Source organism: Elephantulus edwardii, unplaced genomic scaffold, assembly GCF_000299155.1.
Source record: "Elephantulus edwardii isolate Elephantulus edwardi_28Jun2011 unplaced genomic scaffold, EleEdw1.0 scaffold00229, whole genome shotgun sequence".
Lineage (NCBI taxonomy): Eukaryota > Metazoa > Chordata > Mammalia > Macroscelidea > Macroscelididae > Elephantulus > Elephantulus edwardii.
The window spans coordinates 970456-997923 of NW_006399979.1; the positions used below are offsets into that span (position 1 = coordinate 970456).

At 36.1% G+C, this 27468-nt stretch overlaps 1 protein-coding gene and 1 pseudogene across 1 annotated transcript in view; both read right to left on the reverse strand.

Moving 5' to 3' along the window:
• Nucleotides 1–27468, reverse strand: part of BCKDHB (branched chain keto acid dehydrogenase E1, beta polypeptide) — a 454972-nt gene that overhangs the window by 35189 nt on the left and 392315 nt on the right. The window lies entirely within an intron of this gene.
• LOC102862777 lies at nt 22860–23992 on the reverse strand (annotated as a pseudogene).

Genomic DNA, 27468 nt, shown 5'->3' on the forward strand with positions numbered 1-27468 from the left:
AAGTATACACCACTTTAAATGCATAGCTAGCATTTTGCCACAAATCAAGACGTTTGTAAAAATAAATACTATGAAAACAAAATTTGGTTATTCAATTTTAACCAGACATCATTGCCTGCTGTATGTTTGGAACTTGAAATCTGTTTGAACTTTGTTTAAAAATAGAATGTTAATAGAAACTAGAATGAGTTAAACATTGCCTGAGAAAATACTAGACACTATTAATCTGAATTCTAAATAAACAATGGATTGTTAAAAAAAACAAAAGAAGAAGCTGGACTGACACTGTGGCTACAACAATAGTTTAAGTTCAGTGGAGACTGTGAGGGTGGCACAAGATGGGCAGTGCTTCATTCTGAGGTACACAGAGTAAGTAGGAGTCGGAGCTGTCTCAAGGATGCCTAAAAACAACGAAAGTTTATTAGATAAAAAGCCCATTCTTGATTCCAATTTCCTAGGTGTTTACACAATGTTCCCTTTTTTTACCAGGACCCCATTCAGATATCACATTATATTAATCATCATGTCCCCTCAGGTCCTCTAGGCTGTGACAGCTTCTCAGCCGTTTCTCAGCTCTGATGAGTGACCCTGACAGTTCTGAAGAGCGCTGGCTAGGTATTTGGTCCCTCAGTTGGGATTTGGCTGCTATTTCATTCACAATTGTTTTCCCCCCACAAATATTTTTAATCCCAAATCGAATAGAGGTAATTGAAGTCTGGTAATTTAAACTTTCAGAAATTATCAAGTGGTTTTCTGATGCTAGCCATGGTGAGAAAATACATCGGAATATTAAATACTTTTTAAAGAACACAGTTATTGGCATGAAAAGAATCAACTTTAACATGTGCTACAAAACAGTCCTAAAATTGATAGAGATGGGTATTATCCTAGCAAATAATCGGAAAGCCTCTTATTGCTATTTTTACTTTAACTATTAATTCCATTCTGCAGGAAGCTTATACAGTCCTTTAAAACTCTTATTGGAATGTTCCCCACATTCTAGACAAAAAAGTTTGCTCAAAAACCTGAACAAAGAAATCCCATTTGATGCAGCTACTACACTACTAGGAATATAGTATTGTTATTATAATTGTTGCTATATATTGTCAAGTTGCTTGTAACTCATAACAAGTCTATGTATAATAGTGCTGAATCTTGTTCTATCCTGAGCCAATCTCACTGTCTCTGACACACCTACCTCCATTATCCCAGCTACTGTGTCAATTCATCTCATTCAGAGTTTTCCTTGTGGCACTGTCCTTCCACTCTTTAAAGCATGATGTCCTTCTCCAAGGATTGGTCCTTCCTGACCACAAGCTTCTAAGTCCTTGTCTCCAAGAAGTAACTTGGTTTCAACCTCTCCAGGAAAGACCTGTTTGTTCTCTTGGTATGTTTAATACTCTTCTCCAGCAACACAACTCAAAGGCATCAAAAATAGAACTGAGACACAAACAGAGATGTGTACACCTATGTTCACAGCAGTGTTATTCAAGATAGCAAGAAAATGGCCACAACCCAAATGTCTATTAATAAGAAAACAGATTGAGAAATTATGATACTTTCACATGATGGAATACTATGCAGCACTGAGGAAGAATAATTTTGTACATAATATGGGAGAATCTAGAGAGCACTATGCTGAGTGAACTAACTTAGCCTCATAGGAACAAATACTGCATATGATCATAATTATAAAAAAATAAAAGGATAACTAGTAAGACATGGATAAAAGACAAAAAAGGGGAAGAAGAGGGGCAGGAAGGCAGAGGGGAGGGAAGGGAGGAAATCATGAAGATTTGGGAGGGCTTCTGCGTGAGTTTACACTGTCAACCTTTCAGTTAGTATTTTTTTTTCAGTTAGTATTTGAACATTTAAATCTCTGTGTCACTGTATTTCTTCAAAAGATAAAGGAGAAAAGTATAGTAGAATGGGAAAGGATGGGGCGGGGGTGTGGGGGTCACTCAAGAACTTCTGGAAAACATATGTGCACTTCCAGACTCTAAATTGTTGATGTTTTCTAAAAGGCATACTGACTTCACTGCAATATAATGCAGGATTTTATTGGTGAAGTGAGAGTGGTGTACTTCCAAGTTTTGGAGCTGCAGTCTCACTCTTCTTCCATTCATCAGAAATGGGGTTCCTCATTAATTGTCTAGCTTCCTTCCCTTCCACTTGGACTTGCAATTGTTCCAAAGTGTATCCTACAACATTTTCCTGCAGTAGTTTTCACTTTTAGGTGCATCCTAAAATCACTTGAAGGGTTTTAAAAAGCAACCATGATTCAAGTCTCACGCCTAGAAGTTACAATTTGATTATTTTGGGGTATGATCTGGGCGCTTCCTTTCAAAAAAGATATGGGGGGGGGGAACAAATAAAACAAACAAACAAACCAAAAAAAAACCCTTAGTGGATTCTAATGTACAGCTAGAGTTGAGAACTCTTAAATCACTGAAGGCGGTGAATCTATCTCTTCTCTCTTTACCTTAACCTGAAAATGATGCGGTAGGGGGAAGGGAAGCTAAATATCATAAAACAGGAGAAACAATCTTACTTTAAAAAAACAAGTCCATTGCAATTTAGCCAATTCTGACTTCCAAAACCTATAGAAAAAAAGTAGAATTCTTCAGGAAATCTCTAGGATTCCCAAGGCTATAAGTCTTTGCACACTGGTAGTTGTATAATCTTGGAAACAGAGAAAAACAGCAAAATCACTGTTAAGGAAAAATGTTCTAGAAATATGAATGCGTATTATGATGGCTAATCTAAAGGGAAAATAAATACTGAGTGAGAACATACATATTAAAGAAATACTGAAGGGAAAAAAAGAAGCAATTTCTGTAAGCAAAATGTGCCAACAGAAAAATTCTGCTCCATTTAGAATAATGTGTCTATAGTGTAAATCTGCTTATTGAACTCTAATTATAGAATATTGTGTAAATGCTTCAGTGTCTGAAAAATCTGTATTGGAGTCTGCTCCCAGTTAAAAAAGAAATGGAAATAACTGATTTTGCATTTTATTTTCTGAAATAAAATTGATTATTTACAAAGTTAATGTTTTATATGCTCACAAGCAATATACTTTTCAAAGTACATTAATAAGAAGTAAATTAGGACAGTACATATATGAAACTGAAAAAGAAAGAATTCCCACTACTATTCTCTGAAATGGTTTCATATCAACAGGGCAGTATTAAGTCCTGAGCACTAAGCACGAGACACAATCACATTAAGTTCTCACAAACCCTATGCGAGAGAAGAACCATCACAATGCTCATTTTAGAGATGAAGAAACAATGGTCTAGAGAGCCAAGTGAAAAGCCCAAATCCAAGTCCTATAGCTCTGTGTGTGGCACAGATATTATCTGAAACATTCTTTAAATCAGAACCTGAGTCCTTTTATAAATGAGTATCAATTCATCATAACTAGCTTATAGTAATTTCTAAAGTCACACAAAAAAGTGGAAAAAATTAGGTAAATTTACAGAATATAGCTGGAGTACAAAATATTTGGAACACAAAGCAAAGCCATGTTTAACCTAAGTTAGGTAAAATGCAGTCATTCACTCCGGGGACCCTCCATAAATATTTATTAGGGGGATAAGGAATTATAATTTTACATTTTTACACTTTAAATTCCTTGCTGTGTGGATATATTTCTGAATAAATCTGGTTTTCATTTACACACAATCATGACTCATGAAGTCAAAGTTTCCCCTAACCAAAGGTGTCTAAGCAGATCCCAATCCCTAATGAATCTGATTTTAGTTGACCATATATGTATCAAAAGTTTAAGTCAGAAGCAGATGCTGTTTTAGTCAGATAAAGATGTAAAGCTTATTGTTCTCTGCTTCCTTTTCCACCTACACATTTAAGAAGTGTGCCACTTTTAACCTATGTGACAGTATTCATTCATGGCAGGCATCACATTCTGTTCATGAAACTTTTTGTCTGAGCCCAGTGTCCTTTTGACTCATTGTCTAGGTAGCTCCTACCAAGACTAAAATAGACTACATGTAAAAGCTGCTGTCATATATATATATATATATATATATAGTACTGATCAATTGGCAGCATCATGATAGATGGAGAAAAGATTAAGATTGTTAACAGCATCAGCCTGTTTGGTTCCATAACCAACACTCTTAGTACCAGCAGCCAGGAAATCAAAAGCTAAAATTGCACTGGGAAAAATCTGTTGTCGGGGACCTCTCCAGAGTACTGTAGAGCAAAGATGTCAGTCTAGAGATTAAGGTGTGGCTGATCCAAGCCATGGTCTTTGCAATTACTTGCTATGTAATAAACAACTGGACAATAACTAAGGATAACAGAAGAAGCATGTATGCATTTGAGTTGTGGTGCTGGAGAAGAGTCTTGAACATACCATGGACTGTCAAGAGAACAAGTCTGTCCTGGATAGGGTGAAATCAGGCTGTTCCTTGGAGGCAAGGATTTTAAAACTTAGTCTCACATACTTTGGGTATGTGGTCAGGAGGGACCAGCCCTTGGAGAAGTATATCATGCATGGAATGGTAGAAGGGCAGCACGGGAGAGGAAGACCCTGGATGAGATGGCTTCACACAGTAACTGGAGTAATGGTGGTAGGTATAGGCAGAAACAGTGAGACTGGCTCAGGATAGGACAGAGTTCAGAGCTACTGTTAATAGGGTCACCATGAGTTGCAAATGACTCAAAGGCTCATGAAACAGTAAAAACCACCACCACAATAACAACATATTGGATAATTATCTGATGTAGTGTCACCACTTTCATCATGTAAAGCTTATTTAGGTCATAATAGAATCTATACTGGGTATAGTCTTTCTAAGTAATCTTTTTTAATTTTTATTAATTTCATATATTTTTCTTTTCAAACATAGCTGAAGTACAGTGAGAAATTACTGAAAAATTTAACAAGTGGCCAAAATAGAAATGTCTCTAAAATAGTATTACATTTCTATTTAGAAATATAATTATTGTTAGATATGCATGAATGTTGTAAGAAAATTAATGTTTCTGTGCATTAAAATTCAAGAAGCAGAAAGATATAAACAGATAATAGTGTAATATTTTAAAACAGTTATAACAAATCAAACTTGAGAGTAAAAGTTTAATAATTTAAAATGTTTTAATGAAATAAACATAATATGTTCATGTGAAATTAATTTCAATTTGCTCATTTGATATTAAAGAGATTCATATATATTTCAAAGTTAGCTCTATTTACATTTAACATTTTATACAATGTTTCCTATTTCAATGAAAGCTTATAATCAGATAAATACCATGTAGATAAGGAGCTAAAACCATAAAGAATTAATCTTCCTTTTTGTCTATTAATATTTTAAAAGAATCACTTCAAAGTTCATTTTTAAAAATTATAACCATACATCTTAATTAATGAAACTCAATTTCCTTTTTAGATTATTGTCCTCCAAATTACCTTATCAGATTTACAAATAATAAATATATTATTTAAAAATGCCTCTCACAAAAGGACAAGTACTGCGTAACACCTCTGTTATAAAATAAGACTGGCATAGAGTTTGGGGGAAGAATAGATAAAGAGTGGATAGAAAATGAACACTGTATTGGAACTGATGGGGGAAGAACTGTCTGGAAGGAATATATGATTAGGCAGTATATGTGTGACAATTAACACTCCGGAAATAATAGGTGCACTGTCAAGTGGACTGGAGACGGGGAAAGAAGAGGGAGGGAGGAAATATGCAAGAAGGAATGAATTAAAAAATAATAATAAAAAGAGCTACATGAGCTTTTCCAAATGCAAACTCTCTACTCATTGTCTTTAAGCTAAAACTGACTCAGGGCGGAGCCTCTGATGGGCTTCTGGAGGCTGTAAATCACATGGGTGGAGACTGCCCATCTTTTTCCTGTTGGAGTTGCTGGTGGATTGGAACCAACAGAGAGGAGCTGCTGTGGGGTTAGAATTGAACTGTCTACAAACTACACCACCAGGACTCTCTTCTGTAAACTGAGCATTATAAATTACCTTGTAGAACACTAACAATCTCTACACCAGGCCCAATATATATTCCCATGGCTGATGTTCATACACATCCACCAATACAATGCAACCAGACGGTTACAAGTTTCCTTTGTGTATGAACCACAGACAGAATCAAAGAATTTGTTGTTATTGATGATGATTATAGAAAAGCAATAAGCATTTCAAGAGAGATCATGATGATAAAAGATGATGGTAATGCATGATAATATTATTGAGTGTTTTCCCTATTCAAGGTCCAGTCTAGAGCTTAGCACTATTAACTCTTTGAAACTTCACAATTCTGTGAGTTAGAATTCTGTAAGTTAAGAAATGTGCCCAAGGTCATATATTGAGAAAGTATCACCCAGTGATACTTATGCTTATTGATGTCCTCTAAAATCAGGGGGCTGTGATGGCGTAGTGGCAAGAAGTTGCACTGCAATTTCAAAGGCACGAGGTTTGAGGCTACCAGCTGCTCTGCAGGAGAATGATGGCCAGTCTCCTCCCCTGTGATCAACTCTCTCTGAAAACCCAGTAGAGGGCCAGATATGGGTTGGTTTCAACTCTATAAAGTATATCATTTAATTCTTTTCTACATCAAGAATTACACAGAAATGTTGTTCTGTGCTATCAAGTCAGTTCTAAATAATAATATCCAAGATGACAAAGTTAAATTGTCCCATGAACAAACAAATCTGTTTTGGAGGAAATGCATCAGGGTGCTCTTTAAAATTAAGGATGGTAAAATTTCATCTAATGTATTTTGAACATGCTGTTAGGAGGGGTCAATGCTTGGAAAAAAAACCCAAACACATCGTCCTGACAAAGACAGAGGGTCACTGAATGAAAGGAAGATCCTCAACCTGATGGACTGAGAGTGACTACAGTAATGGCAAGGGTTCAGAAGAGGAGAAAATTTTGGTCTGTTCGGTCATTATAAGTTGTAGTTAACTTGCAGCATCTAATAATATTTATAGAAGTATATCACCAGATTGTTCTCCTATGGAGCACTGGGTGTTTGAACCACCAACTTTTCAATGAATACCCAAAGTGTTTAACCATTCTGGCATGCATCTATCTATCTATCTATCTATCTATCTATCTATCTATCTATCTATCATCTATCTATCTATCTATCTATCATCTATCTATCTATCTATATTTCATGTCTCTGCCCTCATGTCTTTGAGCTTCTTGATGGCTAGGGCAATATGGTTTATCCAATTATTCCTTAAACTTTGCATATTCAAATGACCAATAGAATAATTAAATACCTCATCTGTGTTCAGGAGTCCAAAGCAGCTCCAAAAGCAAACAGTCGGAAGCACTAGGAATTGGTGGGGCTGTGGATTATAGCCCAAGCATCCAAGACTGCTGTGGTCCTACTGCCATTTCTACAGAACACAGTAGTGCCTGTCCTGGCATAGAGACAGTTACAGAAAGAATACTGTAAGCTAAGTCCCTGGCTGGGAAGATATCTCTAAAGAAGACCTTACGCTAGGACTTAGAACTACCAGAAGAAGGTGGATGAAGACACAATAAAAATCCAAGCAGTTCATGAAAGAAAAGCAGGTTGAAAAGCTCTGTTCTAGAGTCATATGCACTGGGTGTGGCAAGAAGCTGTGCTGCAACGCTGAAGGCACATGGTTTGATGCCACCAGCTGCTCCGCAGGAGAAGGATGGGCAATTTCCTCCTATGCGATTAACTGCCTCTGAAAACCCACTGGAGGGTCAGCAAGGGGTCAGTTCTGATTCTATGGTACAAAACAAGAGCAATATACTGATCCTATGTGGGAAGGGAGGGGAGGAACAGGTAATTTATTTTGGGTCTCCAAAGTAAGAAAAAGAGAAAAGGCTAGTGGTAGTCATAATAACTGCTCTCTAAAATTACTGTGTTCTGATACCCAGAAACTGCATGTTTTACCTTCAGTGATAAGAGAGACTTTGCAGATGTTATTAAAATTAAGAACCTTGAGATGCGAAGGTTCTCCTGAATTATTCAAGTCAGAATATTAATACAATACATTGTGCTGCTTCAAACACAAATGATTTCTCATCATTTCTGACAGCAGCAACAGAAAATTAATATAGGGATCTTCAAATCCTGGGCTGAAGCTGCCAGCTGTCCCATAAAGATTAAAAAATAAATAAATACAGAGACAGGATGTCAGAACTCAGAAAGCTTTAAAGAAGAATGTTAAATGAAGGATGAAATAAACTGGGATAAATACTTTTTAAAGAATTAGGGCAAGTTCAATGAGAATACCTGAAGCAATACTGGCAGAGTCAGAATCGAAGAGCTGACCCACTGGTAGGCTTCCGGGGCTGTAAGTCACACAGGAGAAGACTGCCTGTCTTTCTCCAGTGCAGCAGGTGGTATATTGAACTGCTGGAGAGGTTCAGCAGAGCAACTGCCCCTGGACTATGCCTCCAGAGCTCTCAAATAAAAGGCAGAAAGAGAAACCTTTGTCTTTTGGGAAAGTGCTGCTCTCATTCTAAAACCTACCCCAAGATTCTAGTCCAGGAAGACCAGCCTGAGCCAACTGAAAACTAAAAACAAACAAGAATAAAACTACCCTGTTGGGTTCTCCTAAATGGTTTTTCTCCTTTGCAATCTAAGGTCAGACACATCTGTGCATGGTCAAGGAGGTATGCTACAAGCATTCTACAACAAGTACACATTGCAGTCAATTTTTGGCCAAGGGAGATTAGAACAAATAATACCAATTTCCTCTCACTTCTGGTAGCTCTATGCAAAGAAAGCAGAAATCACAAGAGTTTTTGGTATAGAACATTTAACTTGTAAAAATTTCTATTGAAAAGTTCTCAATTCTATTATTTTCTCCATTAATTCAACATAAAGATCAACAGAATGAGGAATACACATGAGAAATACATTTACCTATGACATTATCTATCAAATACATATACAATGAGAATCTTGAGGTCATCAGGAGAGAAAAGCTCTGATATGAAAGGAGGATATTTTCATCTTGACAAAGAATCTTTTCTTTTACTTTTCCATAATTTTTGACCCATGTACTTATAACTTGTTAAATTTGTGTCTTCTAGGTTGCAACCCCCCCATGATACATCTTCAGGGATATGAACATGTACAGCCAAGCACAATTAATAACAGTGCATCTAAATTCCAAAATCAATCTCCATAATAGTCTATGTGTTTCCTACTGCCAAAGGGGCCCTTTAGAGTAGTGAGAGAAGATCTTCACCCTGAAACCCACAGCGTCCCTTTTCAGCAGGAAGTAGCTAAGAGAATACGCCATCCCCTTTTCCTTATGAATCAGGGTGAAGTCTCTCTCAGGGAGGAGTGATAGGGAATGGCAAAGGACACACCGACAAAGGAGATTAATCAGAACTGGCTTTGACAAGCACTGTGGCATTTGGACAATTAAAACAGACATTTGGATGGTGGGGAAGAAGAACAAACTGGGGAGGAGGGTAGAGAGAATGGTGCAGCAGTGAAGGAATGAAAACCCAAAATCCCTGTAAATGTTCATTAAAACAAATAAAATTTAATTTAAAAAAAGTTCACATAATTAAAGGGGATTAAATTATATAATTATGATTAAATTATGAACTTTGATAAATGTTGATAGTTGAAAGGGGACTTTAGGCCTTTTGTTCATAGGGTGGCTGAGCTGTGCTCAACTTGAGGGCAATCAACAACAACAATAACAAAATGTTATAAAATTAAATTATTATGGTTGAATTTGAATACTTTCTTTACAAGGTCACAGAACTTAAATAAGATTACTTTTTAAATAAAAAATAAATCATTATGATTCAAGGAAAATCTAAGAAAATAAAATATAGCTTAAGTTCTGTAGATGACTGAACTTTCAATTAAAAAATAGTTCAATGTGGTTTGTAAATGTTTTAACATCTGCTTCATGATTTAACTGTCAAACTAAATTATCCTAAATATGAGTCACACTACATAACATAGCCTACAAGTTATTTTCACTGGTTTAGGATCTTAAAATTAAAGCAAAGGAATGAAACCTTTTAAATCACCCTAGTTCAACAATTTGCTTGACATATCCTGGAAGGATATTACCCCTTTTTAAAAAGCTCTAGGTGAGCTCTGGTGGCCTAGTGGCAAGAAGCTGTACTGCAATCCTAGAGGTACACAGTTCAAATCCACCAGATGTTGTGCTGAAGAAGGAGGAACAATCACCTCCTGTACCAGTCAGATCTGATTTGAGGGTACACACATAAAAAAAAATAAAAAAATAAAATTTAAAAAAGCTCTAATAGATATTTTTTTCTTTACATAAAGTACTCACTCTACAGATTAGTTTATGTTCTAATGGTGCAAACAGAAAAGTATGAGCAGGAAGTAATTTTTGCAAATTTCTGTGCAAAGAGTTTACATACCCAAAAAATTTCTTCTTCATAATCTGTAACAAAACCACAGAAATACTATAAAATTAATTTCATAGATAGAAAAAATGGAGGTAAAATATAGACTAAGAGCACTTCCTCTAAAATGACTAAAATATTATTATAATGGAAGTGATATTACCAAGACAAATATTTTAATAAAATTTTTGATGAAGCTATAGAAAGTATAAAAGACAAAAAAAAGAGTAGAAAAAAAATAAATACAATCTTAACAGCCCAAATAGATTAATATAAATAATCTATAGTTGTTGGGACTAAATTAGGAAAGTGTAAAGTAGTGTATGATTTTGCTTTGGAAATAGTTCCTGGAGTTTTTTTTAAAGTTTGTCCTTTTTTGTTGTTGTTAAGTTTTGTAGTGTTGTTCAGACATTTATAAAACAAAATTTAAAACTGCATTTCAACTACTCCAAGCACGCTAGGAGCAATTCTATTTTAATAGATCATCTACAATTTCAGTGAACTTTTTCTCCTTAAGTGGGATTAAAGCTTATTTTTTTAATGTACTACACTGTAAAGTGTGCAATTAATAATACATTTAAAAAAACACAAGATCTATAAAAAGTCATTTTGGACATTTAGATCACTTTCTTAACTAAAATAAAAGATACTTAATGTGAGTATAAATGACTTATAAATTTCTTCCTAATTCTGTAAACATTTCAGTGATAATCTTAGCATCATTCACTAAAATGTATTACATGATCATTATTAATGTATACATCTGTAATTATCCTTTAATTTCCTAAACCAAAAATTTCTTCTTTTTCATGGAGATACAGGTGGAAAAAAAATTAACAAAAATGCATCGGCACAGAACTGCAAAGCACTGAACTGTGACAGAGGGAAGTAAAGAGATTAAATATTAAATACAACCTAAATTTTTAGATATGGTAAAATAATATAAACAATATACTTCATTCCTATTATATACTTGCTCGTGCACTAAGCACTTTTGGTCATCTCCATTTTGCAGGTCAGGAAATGGAGTTCTAAAAAGAAAGATTACTTTCTACCAAAAAGGCGGTTCTACTACTGTAGTAGATGAACTGCACCAGTGACTTGCTCAAGATCAGCAGGTGGGCAAGTAGACAGTTTCCAGAATAATCAGGAAGGAGATGGAGTCAGTATGAAGAAAAAGAAAGTTTTCATACCTGATACCAATCCACAACTGTAAGATTCAAGGGAAAATGAAAAGCTCTAACTGCATGAGAGGAGCTTACAGCAGCATCACTCAGTTTATCTGTTTCCCTAAGTTTCTTTGTCATTAAAGGTATTCTAAATACTTTTATCCACCTCTGATGGTTTCTTTCCATCAACAACACCCTGTTGCCATAACCTTCAAAAGGTTATTAAATACTTGCTTCTCCTGAATGGAATTCAGTCTGATAGGATCTGGTTAGTTTGTATATAAGCATATGGACTCAGACACAGATATTCATTCTTAAAATCTCAGTGAAAATCTTACATTTTTGTAGTCTTTTGGACTGATTTTCCTAGGCTTACTCAGGTATTCATTTCCTATATCTAGACTGTACTGTGTATAAATTCCAATAATATATTGGTGTCTCACTCACTCCATTCTGTCAAGGAGCTCTGGTGAAAAGTCCATAGTGTGTAGTACTGTCCAACCAAATGGGTGCATATCTCCAGTCCTTCAAAATCACCATCAGTTCCCAGGGAGCAAGAAAGGCAGGCTCTGGTACCTCAGGGTAATATAATCATGCCATTCCCTGATAAATCTCACCTTTTAATAAACTGAGAAGCAATTTTGGAACAAGGAGTGGCATCCACTACTTAAATAACATGCCTCTGGAAACTCTATGAACTTTGATAAATGTTGATAGTTGTAGAGGGGCATAAGGCCTTTTGTTCATAGGGTTGCTATGAGTTGTACTCAACAACAATAATAAACTGAGGGTTTTTTCCTAAAGTTACAGACAACAGTATGTGCTCAGCATCAATTTGACATTGTTTTTCCTACTTGAAGTATGCATGGTTTGATTATCCATACTTTAACAATGAATTAAAAATAATACAAAGTATTGTCAAAGGTAACATAAGAATAAAAAGACTGTATTTTTTTAAAGACAAAAACCAATAATAACCAGTATTAACTGAGCATTGTGTGCCAGTTGTCTACTCTGTATTCACTCATTCAACTTTTCTAATATTATAAAGAAAGAACTTTTCCTCTAATTTTCCACATGAGGAAATCAGGGATAATCATCCAGATCAGACAGCAAATAAAGGAATTTTCATCCAGGCAGCCTGGCTCCAATATCCTTTAAACTACTGTTATTCAAAGCCCTTCCAGTAGTAGCAACATACTTTCATTTAACACCAAAAGCAGTTCTCTGGAGAAACAATACTTCCTAGGAGGATGTCATGCTGGACCTCATTGATCTGAGTCATGGTGCTCTGCTAGTGAGGGCAGGATGCCTCAGGAGCAATGCAGCCCCCAGCTGACGGCAACAGCACCTACACATTAACTTCTTGCTGTGCTTAAACCTGTAGCTGAAACGACCTTGTTCTTATTCTTTGGAACATCTTGGCTATTTTAGAGCCCTTAATCTTCTATAACATTTTGGAATCAATTGTCAGTTGGTTTTTTTTTAAATCTTACTTAGATTTTGTTTGAAATAGAACTAAATCTACAGATAAGTTACACAACAGCTGACTATTGTAAGAAATCTTTCTACCTATTAATAATCACGAAAATATTTTTATAATAATGAGTTTTAGAACTTTTTTTAAAGCCTAAAACGATTTTTAAACATTTTCCAGACACCCGTAATTTCTGTATCAGTAAATATTGATGTTTTTAAAAAGTATTTTTTATTTGTATTTTTTAAGGATAGCAATACCGTTAAATTCCTTAGTTAATTCTAATAATATATGAATTAAATTGAGATGATCTATGCATAAAATCAATTTATCTGCCTATATGATGTTTTCTGTTTATTCTATTTCAATTTTTCATTAATTTTAATTGTTTTACAGCACTGGTTAGATTAGTGTGCGTGTAAAAAGAGAAAAAATTAAATACATATATATGTATTTATGTATATTTGTTTCTAGAAAAGCAAATGAAATATATATACATACACATAATTAGCTACAATGTATCGTCTAGATTTTTATTTTAAAGCCAGTATTTTTACTGGCTTTAAAATATTTTAAAATATTTAAAAGTCAAAACTCATTGCTGTCAAGTCAGAACTGACCCACTGCTGACCTTCCTGTGAGTTTTCAGAGGCTGTAAATCACACAGGAAGAGATTATCCATCTTTCTCTTTCAGTCACTGGTGGATTCAAACAGCTAGAGAGGGACCACATTTGGGTTGTCAGTACAACTCACTGCAGAATGTGACTACCCTTAATGGTAAAGTTTCTGTAAATTACTGACCACTCTCCTGCACCCTGTGACATGCTTCTGTAGCTTTTTTCTTCTTTCATTCAACCAATGTAATTAAATTTCATTAGTAGACTTTCTAATACTAAACCAATTTACTACACCTGGAGTGAACTGATATCCAATTTGTTCATGCAGACATTTATTTTGGTATTTCCTGCAACCATTATCATCATCATAGTTTATGTTGATAATACAACTAGCCAATTTTGGGGAATCTATTTAATCAACTCAGTTATTATATGCTGTCATGGGGAAACTGACTCATATATGTAGCAAATTATCTATTATAGCAAGATATGTGCTGTAGCAATATTTTATTTCTTCCTTCAAATTTCTAGAGAGAAACAGGGTACATCAACCAGAATTGAGAGAGCACTGGTGGGTATAGTTTGTAAAGAGTTATTCTGCTAACCCAAAGGCAATCTTCTCCAGCACTTCAAATCCATGAGTACCTCTGAGGGAGAAAGATGTGCGACCTCATTCTATGCAGTTTACAGTGCAGGAACCTACCGGAAGCTCACCATGAGTGAGATCTCACTCGACAGCAATGAAAGAGAACTAGACCTGTGAGATTTATGCATTAAAAATATAAGCAGGATCTTTATTTTTATTTCCCTAATAAACCTCATCTTTTATGACATTTTCAATTAACTCCTTCTCTATTCATAATTTCAGACTGGAGAATTGGTCTACCACTCTTGGAATTTGAGGGGCTGGGGTAGAATTATTGCTTGCTTGCTTTCTATAAGATTATAAGAAATTAGAATATAAAATCTGTATTTTCCAAAAAATTTTATTAATAGTACTCAACATTTCCCCGATGACAACAGTAATCTTGATAAGAAGTGACAGGTATTCATTTTTAAGATCAAGATAGTAAATCAATGCTATGTGACAATGTCTCAAAAGTATTCACAGATGGTGTTAGGCTGCATCCAATTATTCCTGAGTTGTTAAGAATGCCATGGCCAATTTTTTCATTCTGACATCTCAGAGGTTCCTGCAACCTCTAAAATTATGATTTAGGGTAAAAACAGGGTTAGCCAATTTTCCTGAAATACCAATTTAGGCAAACAACATTATCTAAGAACCACTAATTCTACACTTTCTTGTGACCACTGAATAAATAAAAAATTAGCTTTCATGTTAGAAGACATGAAGCCCCTGAGTGGTCCACATGATCAATGCACTCAATTGCAAATCAAAGAATTGGAGGTTCACGTCAACCCAGAAGGACCTCAGAAGAAAGGTCTGACAATCTACTCTCAAAAGAGCTGCTGAAAACCTTAGAGCACACAATTCCACACACAGACTGGACACACACAGCCTTGCTGGGAGTTAGTGGTATATAAAAGTAGTGGGTACTAGTTTTAAAAGAAAATATAGACAACACAAAAATAAGAAATTTAGGAAACTGGGTAGTTAAAAATAGCATGAAAAGTTAAAGACTTATCACTTTCTTTTGTGTTGAGAGAATATTCTGCTTAAAGAGAGCAACAGAACCATTCTTCCATGTCTCAAAATGAAAGCCCTGTCTACCAGTCTCCAGCCTTTCAAATTAACAACCTCAAACTACAGTTGTTGTTGCTGCTATGATGTGCCCTCAAGTCAGAATCAATCTATAGCTGACTCTCCAGTGGGATTTCAAGAGGCAGTAAATAACAAGGGAGGAGTCTGCCCATCTTCTCATGGAACAGCTGGTGGCTTTGAACTGTGTGCCTTCAAGATTCCAGCACAGATTCTTACCATTATGGCACCTCCAATACACTTACATGCAATTTAACTATACATTTTCTGGTGGTGTGATGGTAAGGAGCTCTGCTGCTAACATAGTGACACATAATTTGGATCCACTAGCTGCTCTGCGGGACAAAGATGGGCAGTCTCCTCCCAAGTAATTTACTACCTCTGGAAAACCGCCCAAGGGTCAGCTCCAATTCGAAGTAACAATGACAACTCACAATTATTCAAATAATTGTTAACACACCTAAAAGAACATGGAATGAATTTAGACATAATATTATGTGGCACAGACTGGTGCGTCTGGCTTTTTGATGTTTTACTTTGAATTAATTGATCTTAGCTAAGTTAATTGAGTAATAGAGATTAAGTATATACATATTTGTATTCCTTTCTAAAGCAATTACATCACCATAATAAATTGTACCTGGTAAGGAGATTAATTAAGTATATCCATCTTATTCATATTTATTAACAACTGCAGAGTTTGTCTCTCAATATGGCTTTTCTAGTATAGATGACTATGTAAATGGGTTATGTTGACCTACTGACAAAGAGACTGGCTATACAGCATTCCACAAGGAGACTGCCCAGTCTCAAAAATCTACAAGAGGAGAATGGGAGTGACATCAGGGTTGGAGTGAGACTGAGAAAAATGGGATAAAGTATGTATACTGCATTGAAACAGATGAGGGAGAGAACAGTTTAACAGCAATATATGATTGGGTATTATTGTTATGACAGTGTCCTGAATGAAGGCTGCATAGTGGAGCGTACTTGGGGCGGGGGATGGGCATTGTATAACACTGAAGGAATTTTTCTTCACTTTTCAAAGAGAAGAGTGATCTGGGGTGGGGGGAGTGGGGCAGGGAGAAAAATGCAACAATGAATGAGTGGAAATCCAAAATCTCTGTAAATGTTCATTAAAATTAATAAAAAATAATTTCTAAAAAAATCTACAAGAGGATAGACTAGTCTCACCAATAAATTAAACAGCTCTAGCTGCAGAGTATAGGAATTCTTCCCCTACTAGAAAGAATTTTTCCCACACCAGAAGAAAAGAGAGCTCCCCCAACCCAGTGACACGCTTTGGGATGGCAGGAGAAGCGATGGCTGAACTGGAAAATTGGATGTGAGAGAGGCCTTTGGGGTTATGGAGATCCAATATTGGCAGGAAAATAGTTGGAGAACAAAGGACAACTTTGTTGGACAACTACAGAGGAGGCCAATATTGGCAGGGCTGAGAACTTGGGAACACTTAGAGTAATGAGGCTCAATGCTGAAGTGCCTGTGTGCACATTGTCTTGACTGTATTTTGTTATTAATTTGAAATATAACCTTTTAACTCCCTCAATATGATTCTGTGTGGTCTGTGAGCTATCATACTGGACTTTAAATCCAGCCAAGTAGTAATATTGGTGTTGAGATAAGTATAATCAATCATGGGAGCATAGGTGACATGTATGAACTCATGGGAATTGGTTTTGTGTTATGGATGTTGTGGGCAGGGATAGTTTTTCCTGTGAAGTTGGTGAAGGTCAGATATGAAGTTTCCCATGGGACCCTTGCTCTTTGAATAGCAATGTTCAAATAGACAAATAGGCAAACCAAAACCCAGATAGTATAAAATAAGTTTGTCATCTACAAGCTAATGTTTGTATATTATTGCTTTTAAAGTATTACTTTTCATCCTTTCAGAGTCCAAAAAAATAAAAATTTTTAAATGTTTAAAAGATTCCATGAGTTATAGTTCTATTTTTTAGCATAGAATCTAATAATCTTTCAAAATAAGGTTTTTAACCAATTTGGGGAAATAAGATTACAAGTTAAACAACAAATTAAACGTAAAAACATTCATCCACCAAACACATACAATATGGAACCTAAGCATCATTTATATCACATTTAGAAAATGGAAAAAAAAATCAGAAAATTTACTTGTCAAATTTTTTATGTCAGTCTGATGGAAGTCAGTTTGTATTTGAAATTTTGGTTCATCTACCATTTTTTTAAAAGAAAACATTTTCTTCAAGTTTTTGAATAAGAAATAATGTGAAAATTATGCCATAAATAATGTTCATGTGTGGGGGAAGAAGCAGCCAACTTTGTGGCAAACCAACTACTGCAGAATGTGACAATTTCATGTTTCCAAAACTGCCTTCCAGCTTAAGCACCTGAAAAAGGATTATTCAACCAGAAACTTTCTAATACTGTTCTATCAGTAAAGTTATCAGTCATGTGCTAAAACACACAGAAAAGCCATTGTAAGACTAATTCCAATGTTCCAAATACTTCACATGCATGCTCACAAATACTTAATAGGAAGGTTAACAAAGTTTTACTAGAGATCCAGTTTGGTGTTGTTTCTTGTGGGTTTTTTGTTTGTTTGTTTGTTTTCCTGTCAGAGATATATTTTAGAGAATTTAACAAATGGACTCAGATGGCTATAGTTCAAATCTGCCCCTAACATTCGGTCATCTCAACTACATTATCTAAATTCTCTATGCCTCAGTAGTCTTGAAAAAAAGAGGAGATTCTACATGACAGTGGTGATTAGTTTTCAGTATTATTTTTAGCCAAAACAATGGTTTCCTTGCTCTTTAATACTTTAAAATAGTCTTTTCTCTTTAGTTATTTTAAAGAAGTGATGGATAGAGTGTTGCTTTATTTGAAATAGATATAAAACAAAAACCAACTGGCATCATTAATTGAGAAGACAAAAAGGTCACACAATTTGATGGGTGGAGGGAGAGGGTAAAGGATATGGAAGAGATCTGGCAGGGACCTGAAATGACAGGGTAATGGTGAGCATAGTGCAAAGGGACATGTTTTTAAAACACAATGTATTGGAATGATTGTATGAAACACAATGGAAACAAATTTTTGTATGAAAACAAATACAAAATTTTTTAAAAGTTAATAAAAGAGTATTAAAGTCACTAAAAGAAGATAGACACTTGGGAATTAACCTAGCTGGAGAAACAAAAAACCTTAATAAAGAAAACTATAAAACCTTACTGTGAGAAATAACAAGATACCTAATTAAATGGAAAAATATTCCCTATTCATGAATCGAAAAACTCAATATAAAGAAAAGAACAATCCTCCCAAAAGTAATATACATGTTTAATGCAATCCCAATACAGATACCAAATTTTTTTAAGAGATAAAAAAGGCAATTAGAACGTTTATCTGGAAAGGAAAGAGACTTTAAGCAAACAAAGCATTTCTAAAAACCAAAAATGAAGTGGGAGGCATAGCACTCCCTGATCTCAAAACCAACTATACAACATGTAAAACAACATGGTAGCATACATGACAGGCACACAGACCAGTGGAACAGAATCAAGAACCCAGAAATTAACCCATCTACCTATGGCCAAGTGGTTCAACAAAGAAACGAAATTTATAAAATGGGGAAAAAACAACCTCTTCAATAAATGGTGTTGGTAAAAATGGGCTACTAACTGGAGAAATCTTAAGCAACATCCACATCTCAAACTATACATAAAAACAACTCAAGATGAATTAGACATCTAGGGGTAAAGTCCCAAAACACAAAGATCATAAGAGACAGAATGAGACCAAACTTCAGAAGTCCTAGCCTATGGCTGGCAAATATAGCAAAAAATGCATAACTAGGAAATAACAAAATTGAGATAAAGTCCTAGTCTGTATCAAAAACTTATTCTAATAGGGTAAAAACTTGCTGACTGGGGGGGGGGGTGGAATTTGGCAATGACAACACAGACAAGGGTCACATAATGAAAATTTACAGAATCCTACAGGGTCTCCACAAGGAAAAGACTGATAATCCAATCACAAAATGGGCAAAAGACATGGAAAGAATTTTCACAAAGGAAGACATCTGGATGGCCAACAGGCATATGAAAAAAATGTTCAAAATCACTGGCACTGAGAGATGCAAATCAAAACCACAATGATACTCCATCTCTCTCCTGTAGCAGTAGCAAAGTTTAAAAGGACAGTATACAATAAATATTAGACAGGATGTGGAGAGATTAGAACTCTCATACTGTTGGTGGTATTGTAAAATGGTACACCCACTCTTGAAGACAGTTATGCATTACCTAAAAAATGAACACAGAAATTGTATATGACCCAGTTAGATTAGTGCTAGGAATACACACTGAGGGATAAAGAACTGAGACACAAACAGATTTGTACACCAATGTGATAGCAGTGTTATTCACAATAGCAGGAACACGGAAACAGTCCAAATGTTCATTAACGAAAGAATGGATTTGATTCTTCCCATTTGCTTCAGATGAAAAGACAAGGTAATGATGGGCAAGGTGCAATGGTGATTTATTTTATAAAACATAATGTACGAGAATGATTGTATGAAACACAACGTGAATAAACAGTGTGAAACCCAATGTATATAAACTTTGTAAACAAAGCAATTGAAAAAAAATAATGTAAAATATATAAATGATTGTGAGAAACACAACGTAAATAAAAGATTGTAGAAAACAAAATGTATATGAATGAAACAAAATATAAAGGAATACTTAAAAAAACCAATAAAAATATTTTTTTAATGGATTGAGAAATTGTGCTACAGTTACACAGTAGAATATTATGCAACACTCAGGAGCAATTATTTTGAAAAATACTATATAACATGGGAGAGACTGGAGAACATTATACTGAGTAAACTCAGTCTCGTAAGGACAAATACCGCACAGGACCATTATTGTAGAAAGGATATAAGTAAGATGTGAATAAAAATCCCACAGGGAAAAAGGAGAGAGACTCAGGCTGGGATCAGAAAATCACAGGATTGCAGAATTTGGTGGGTAGAGGGAGGGGGTGAAGGAATTAGGATAGATCTACTAGGGACCTGAAATAAAATTATAATAGGCATAGATCATGATAATCAATTCTGTAATTGTAATGGGACTGATTATATGAGACAGTATAAATGAAGGCATGTGTGAAACATAGTGTATATGAATTTTGTATAAAAACCAAAATAAAAGAATTTAAAAAATGGATAGAAACATAGAATAATAGGCTTTCACAAGAAAAGACAGGGATCTCTGAAGTTCCTATTTTTCCAAATTTCTCTCTCTCTCTCACTCACACACACCCACACATACACCCCTCCTATCATTTTCATTAGGTATTTCTGTGTTCAGTATGATCTATAGTGACCTATGACCAATCTGAACCCTGGTCTTATCCCGTACTGTTCTCACACTTTTTTCTGACACACTTGAGCCCATTGTAATAGTCACTGTGTCAATCTATCTGGTTAGGGATCTTCCTCTGTTTTGTTCATCCTCTACCTTTTCAAACATGATGTCCTTCTCTAAAAATAGTCTCTCCTAGCAACATGCCTGAAGTATGTGAGACAAAGCATTACCATCTTTGCCTTCTAGGAGCACTCTGGCTGTACCTTCTTCAAAACATACCTGCTTGTATTTTTGACAGTCCATGAAATATACAGTACTCTTTTCCAACACCACAGTTCAAAAGCACAGTTCTGCCATCCTTATTCCTTGTCCAGTTCTCCAATGCATAGCAACTGATCAGAAAGACCATAGCCTGAATCAGACACATCTTAGCCCTCAAACTGACAGCAATACTCCTCAATAGAGAGGTCCTTAACTACAGACTTTTCCGGTCCAGCTTGTCTTTTGATCTTCTGACTGCTGGTATCCAAAATGTTGATTTTGGATCAAAATAAGATGAAATATTTGAAAACTTCAATCTTGTCTCCATCTGTCAGGATGTTGCCTATTGGTCCAGTGCTAGAAATTTTTCTTTTCTTGATGTTGAGGTGCCATCCATATTGTAGGCTGTAGTCTTTTATCTTCCACAGCAAGTGTTTCAAATCCTCCTCATTTTCAGCAAGCAAAGTTGTGTCATCTGTATAACAGTTTTCTTGATGAATTTTCTAGCTGGTTTTTTACTGTCTTCAGCAGTATTTTGCTTGCATGTGATATTAATGATATTGTTTGATAATTTCCAAATTCTGTTAGATCACCTATCCTGGGAATGAGAGCAAATATGGATCTCTTCAATTCAGTAGGCCAGAAAGCAAGTAGTCCTCCAAATTTCCTGACACAGACTGGTGAGTACATCTAGGGCTGCATCTATTAGTTGAAACATGCCAACTTGATTCCTGGGGACTTATTTTTTGCCTATGCCTTCAGCATAGCTTCAACTTCCTCCTTCAATACCATTAACTCTTGTTCATATGGCACTTCCTGAAATTTCTGAGTGTCAGTCTTTTGGTACAGTGACTCTGTGTATTTTCTCCATCTTTTTATTTTTTTATGCTTCCTGGATCATTTAAAAAATGTTGCCCATGGCCTCCTCCAGTATTGTGACATGAGGCTTAAATTTGTGTTTTCAGTTAGCTTGAGAAATGCCAAGCAATTTCATCCCTTTTTATTTTCCAGTTCTAGCCCTCTGTACATTCTATTATAATATTTTGCTTTGTCTGTAGAGCTTTCCTTTGGAACATTCGGTTCAGCACACTTGCTTCAGCATCTCTCCCCTTCTTTTTAGCCTCAGGGCATTCCAGTGCAACTTTCAGAGTCTTTTCTGACATCCCTGTCCATTTTTTTCTTTCTCCTTTGTCTTTGTAATGATTTTTTGCTTTCTTCATAGATGATATCCTTGATGTCATATGGTCTTAAATCATAGGTGTTGAATGCTTCAAAACTATTCTTAAGATGATTTTTTTTTTTTAAACCAGACTCGACCCAGACCGGGCCTTAAGATGATTTTTAAATTCTGATCCTATTCTGGGTCTCGTGGACTTGTTTTACTTTCCTCTAGCCTCAATTGGAACTTGCAGATGTGTAATTAATGGCTTGTTCTACAGTCTGTCCCTGCCCTGCTTTTGACTGCTAACATTGAGCTTCTCCATTAATTCGTTCCACAGATGTAGTCAATCTAATTCCTATGCAGTTCATCAGGTTAAGTCTATTTTATTGTGAATTTGTTAAAAGAAAAGAACTATTTCTCAAGAAATAATTTTTTCTTGTTTTGGTGATGGCTTCAATTGCTTTTATCTTTTCTATTTAATTTATTTTTGCTCTAATTTTTTTTGTAGGTTGCAAATCCTGGTCTGATTTATTTATAAAGCAATAAATATTAGAAGCACAAATAAATTGCACTTGTATAAACAAACTGTACAATGATTGATGAGAGGTGAGGGAGGGTGGTTCGGAAGATTCCAAGAAGCGTAACACTGTCATCCCCAATGTTAGGTAGACTAAGAGGGAAGGCACCTTAGAAGCATTTGCGGTGGACAATGGATGGGCCAGCCTCGTCATATTCTTGCTTGCTAATCCACATCGGCTGGAAAGTAGAGAGTGAGGCCAGGATGGAGCCCCCGATCCAAACAGAGTACTTACGCTCAGGAGGAGCAATAATCTTAATCTTCATAGTGCTGGGAGCCAGAGCAGTGATTTCCATCTGCATTCGATCTGCAATACCAAGGTACATGGTGGTGCCTCCAGACAAGACGTTGTTGGCATACAGGTCCTTGCGGATATCAATGTCACACTTCATGATACTATTGTAAGTAGTTTCATGGATGCCAGCAGATTCCATACCAATGAAGGAGGGTTGGAAGAGTGTTTCTGGGCAGCGGAAGCGCTCATTGCCGATAGTGATGACTTGACCATCAGGCAATTCATAGCTCTTCTCCAGAGAGGAGGAAGAGGCAGCTGTGGCCATCTCATTCTCAAAATCCAGAGCCACATAACACAGCTTCTCTTTAATGTCACGGACAATTTCTCATTCAGCAGTAGTGACAAAAGAATAGCCACACTCAGTGAGGATCTTCATGAGATAGTCAGTGAGATCCCGACCAGCTAAATCCAGACGCATGATGGCATGGGGCAAAGCATAGCCCTCATAGATGGGGACATTGTGGGTGACACCATCTCCTGAGTCGAGAACAATGCCTGTGGTACGGCCAGAAGCATACAGAGACAGCACCGCCTGGATGGCCACATACATGGCGGGGACATTGAAGGTCTCACACATGATTTGGGTCATCTTCTCACGGTTGGCCTTGGGGTTCAGCGGGGCCTCAGTGAGCAGGGTGGGATGCTCCTCAGGGACCACACGCAGCTCACTGTAGAAGGTGTGGTGCCACATCTTCTCCATGTCATCCCAGTTGGTGATGATACCATGCTCAATAGGGTACTTGAGAGTCAGAATACCTCGTTTGCTCTGGGCCTCATCACCTACATAGGAATCCTTCTGACCCATACCCACCATAACTCCCTGGTGGCATGGGCAGCCGACGATGGAGGGGAAGACCGCACGGGGGCGTCATCACCCGCGAAGCCAGCCTTCACCAGCCCGGAGCCATTGTCACACACCAGGGCGGTGGTCTCCTCGTCGTTGCACATCTTGGCGCAGCTTCAGCGAGGTTGTGTGCGGTCGGGCTGGACTCAAGTCAGGCAGCTGCAGGCGCAAGGTGGGGTGTAGGGTGTGCGGCTTTATAGTGCACTGATGGACAGGGTCAGCTGGAGCAGCCGGGGGCAGGGGTGGGGGACCCTGGTAGGCCACCTTGCCTTATTTGGTCGCCTTAGCACCATCGAAGAGAGCTGAGGCCATTCATGGAGCCAAGGGCAGGGGAGAGGATCAGCCAGGCCCCCCAAACCATGTAAGGAAGGGGAGGGGGCAGCCTTGCTCTAATTTTTATCATTTCAGTTTTTTTTTAGAGGCTGTGGGTTTTCTTGCTGGTTATTTTTTTCGATTTGCTGGAGATGTTGGGTTAGAAAGTCAATAGTAATTTTTTCCCTGCCTTTTGATATGTTTGTTTATTGCTATAAATTGACCTCTTATTACTACTTTGGCTGTTTCCCAGAGGTTTTGGTAAGTGGTGTTTTCATTGTTATTTGTTTCAAGAAATTTTTTTATTTCATTTTTTTATTTAACTAATACCTAATCATGTTCAAGCAAGGTGTTGTTCAGCTTCCAAATGTATGGGTTTTTCTCCCTTATCCTCTTGTTAATAATTTCTAATTTTGTAGCATTGTGGTCTGAGAAAATGCTTTGCATTATTTCTATGTTTTTTTTAATTTATTGATGCTTATTTTATGACCTAAACTATGATATATTCTGGAGAATGTTCCATGCACATTTGAGAAGAAGCTATACTGTGTTTTCGTGGGGTGCATTAGCCTATAAATATCTATGAGGTCAAGTTAGTTTATTGTGTGGTTTAATTCTTGAGCTTCTTTGTTGAGTTTCTTTCTGGTAGTTCTATCTTTTCTTGAGAGTGTATTGAAGACTCCAACTACTATAATATTGTTGCCTATTTCCTTTTTCAGTTCTGTTAATGTTTGTTTTATATATTTTGCATGTGTTTCATTTGGTGCATAGATATTTATTATTGTTATGCTCTCTTGTTCTATTGACCCTTTAAGCATTATGCAGTGACCTTCCTTGTCCTTTGTGATAGTTTTTGCTTTGAAATTTATAGGAGATTAATACTGCTACTCCTGCTTTTTTTGGTTGCCATTTGCTTGGCATATTTTTCCCGCCATCCTTTATTTTTAGTCTTTCTTTATCTTCATTGTTCAGGTGTGTCTCTTGTAGACAGAATATGGATGGATTTTGGTTTTCTGTGCAATTTGCTACTCTTCTTCTCTTCAGTGGTGCATTCAAACCATTCACATTCAGTGATTATTTAAAGACAAGATTTTATTTCTGTCATTTTGGTGAGTTCCTTTTGGTGTTGTTGCTAGTTACTTTGGTCCATGCTGCTTTCTGTGGTACCTCTGTAAGAAGGATGTCTCTCAGTGTTTCCTGCAACACTGATCTTGTTTTTACAAATTCTCTTAGGTTCTGTTTTTCTGGGAATATCTTCATCTCTCCTTCATACTTGATGGATAATTTTGCTGGGTACAGTATTCTTGGTTGACAGTAGTTGTGTTCTTTGAGTGTTTTATATATGTCCTTCCACTCTCTTCTTGTCCACATGGTTTCAGCTGAGAAATAGGCACTTAATCTTATTGGTTCTACTTTATAGGTTACTCTTTGTTTCTCCCTTGCTGCTTTCAGGATTCTCTCCTTACCTTTGGTTCTAGAAAATTTAACTATGATATGCCTTGGTGTTTTTCTTTGGGGGTCTATTCTATATGGTGTTTGCTCAGTTTCTTGCATATATTTTCTCTCATTCCTCATTATGCCTGGGATGTTTTCCTCTAGTAATTCTTCCACCACTTCTTCAATGCCTTTACTTGTTTAATCCTATTGTGGAATTCTAATGATGTGCATGGTTATTTCTCTTGATGATGTCCCACATTATTCTTAGATTTTCTTCTTTTTTTCTTCCTTTTAAAGTCTGCTTTTTGCTCTAGTGGATCAGTGGTGAGGAGGAGTTGATTCTTTGAAAAGGTCAATAAAATTGACAAACCGCTAGCAAAACTAACAAAGGAAAAGAAGGAAAAGACACAAATAATCCTATTAAGATACAAAATTAGCAACACCACAACAGACCCAATTAAAATAAAAAGGGTAATATTTCAATATTATAAAAAAATAATATTCAAACAAATATGAAAACCTAGAGGAAATGGACAAATACTTAGAAATTCACAATGTACCTAAACTGACACAAACCTAAATTGAACATCTGAACAGACCCACTACAAAAGAAGACATTGAAAAGGTAATACAACAATTTCCAGGCAAAAAAAGCCCTGGATCAGATGGCTTTACAAGTGAATTTTATCAAACATTCAGAGAAGAACTGTCACCAATCCTACATAATCTATTTCAGAATATAAAGAAAGATGGAAGTCTCTCAGACTCATTCTATGAAGTAAACATATCCTTGATACCAAAACCAGGTAAAGATACCACCAAAATAGAAAACTACAGGCTAATAACTCTCATGAACATAGATGCAAAAATCTTGAATAAAATCCTGGCCAATAGAATCCAATGATATATCAAAGAAATAATTCACCATGACCAAGTGGGATTCATAATAGGTATGCAAGAATGGTTCAATATAAGAAAAACAATCAATTTAATTCATCACATTAACAAAGCAAAGAACAAGAACCACATGATCCTATCAACTGATGCAGAAAAAGTGCAACAAAACTGTATTAGAGGGGAATTTCTTCAACATAGGAGAAAGTATATATGCAAACCTGAGACCCAACATTGTTCTCAATTGAGAGAGGTTAAGGGCATTCCCCTTAAGAGGAACTAGGGAAGGATGCCCACTATCACCTCTCCAATTCAATATTGTATTGGAAGTCTTAGCAATAGCAATAAGGGAAGAGAACTAAATAAGAGATATCCAAATTGGCAAAGAGGAGGTAAAATTATCTCTCTATGTAGATGATACCCTAAAGATTCAGCAAGAAAACCGCTGGACATAGTTGACCAATTCAGCAAAGTGGCAAGATACAAGATCAACATACAAAAATAAATTGGATTTCTCTACAGTAACAAAGAGAATACAGAACTGGAGCTGAGAAAAACAATATCCTTCACAATAGCTAATCACAAGATTAAATATTTAGGAATAAACCTAACCAGAAGCACAAAGGATCTGTTCAAAGAAAATTAAAAAAAATATCTATAAGAAATAAAAGAGCCCTGGAAAAGTGGAAGAATATCCCTTGCTCATGGATAGGAAGACTCTATATAGTGAAAATGGCAATACTGCCAAAGGCAATTTACATGTTCAATGCAATCCCAATACAATACCAATTCCATTCTTCAATGAGATGGAAAAAGCAATCTCTAATTTCATCTGGAACAGAAAAAGGCCCAGAATAAACAAGACACTCCTTAAAAAGAGAAACAAAATAGACAGCACCTCACTCCTTGATTTCAAATCCTACTACACTTCCTTAGT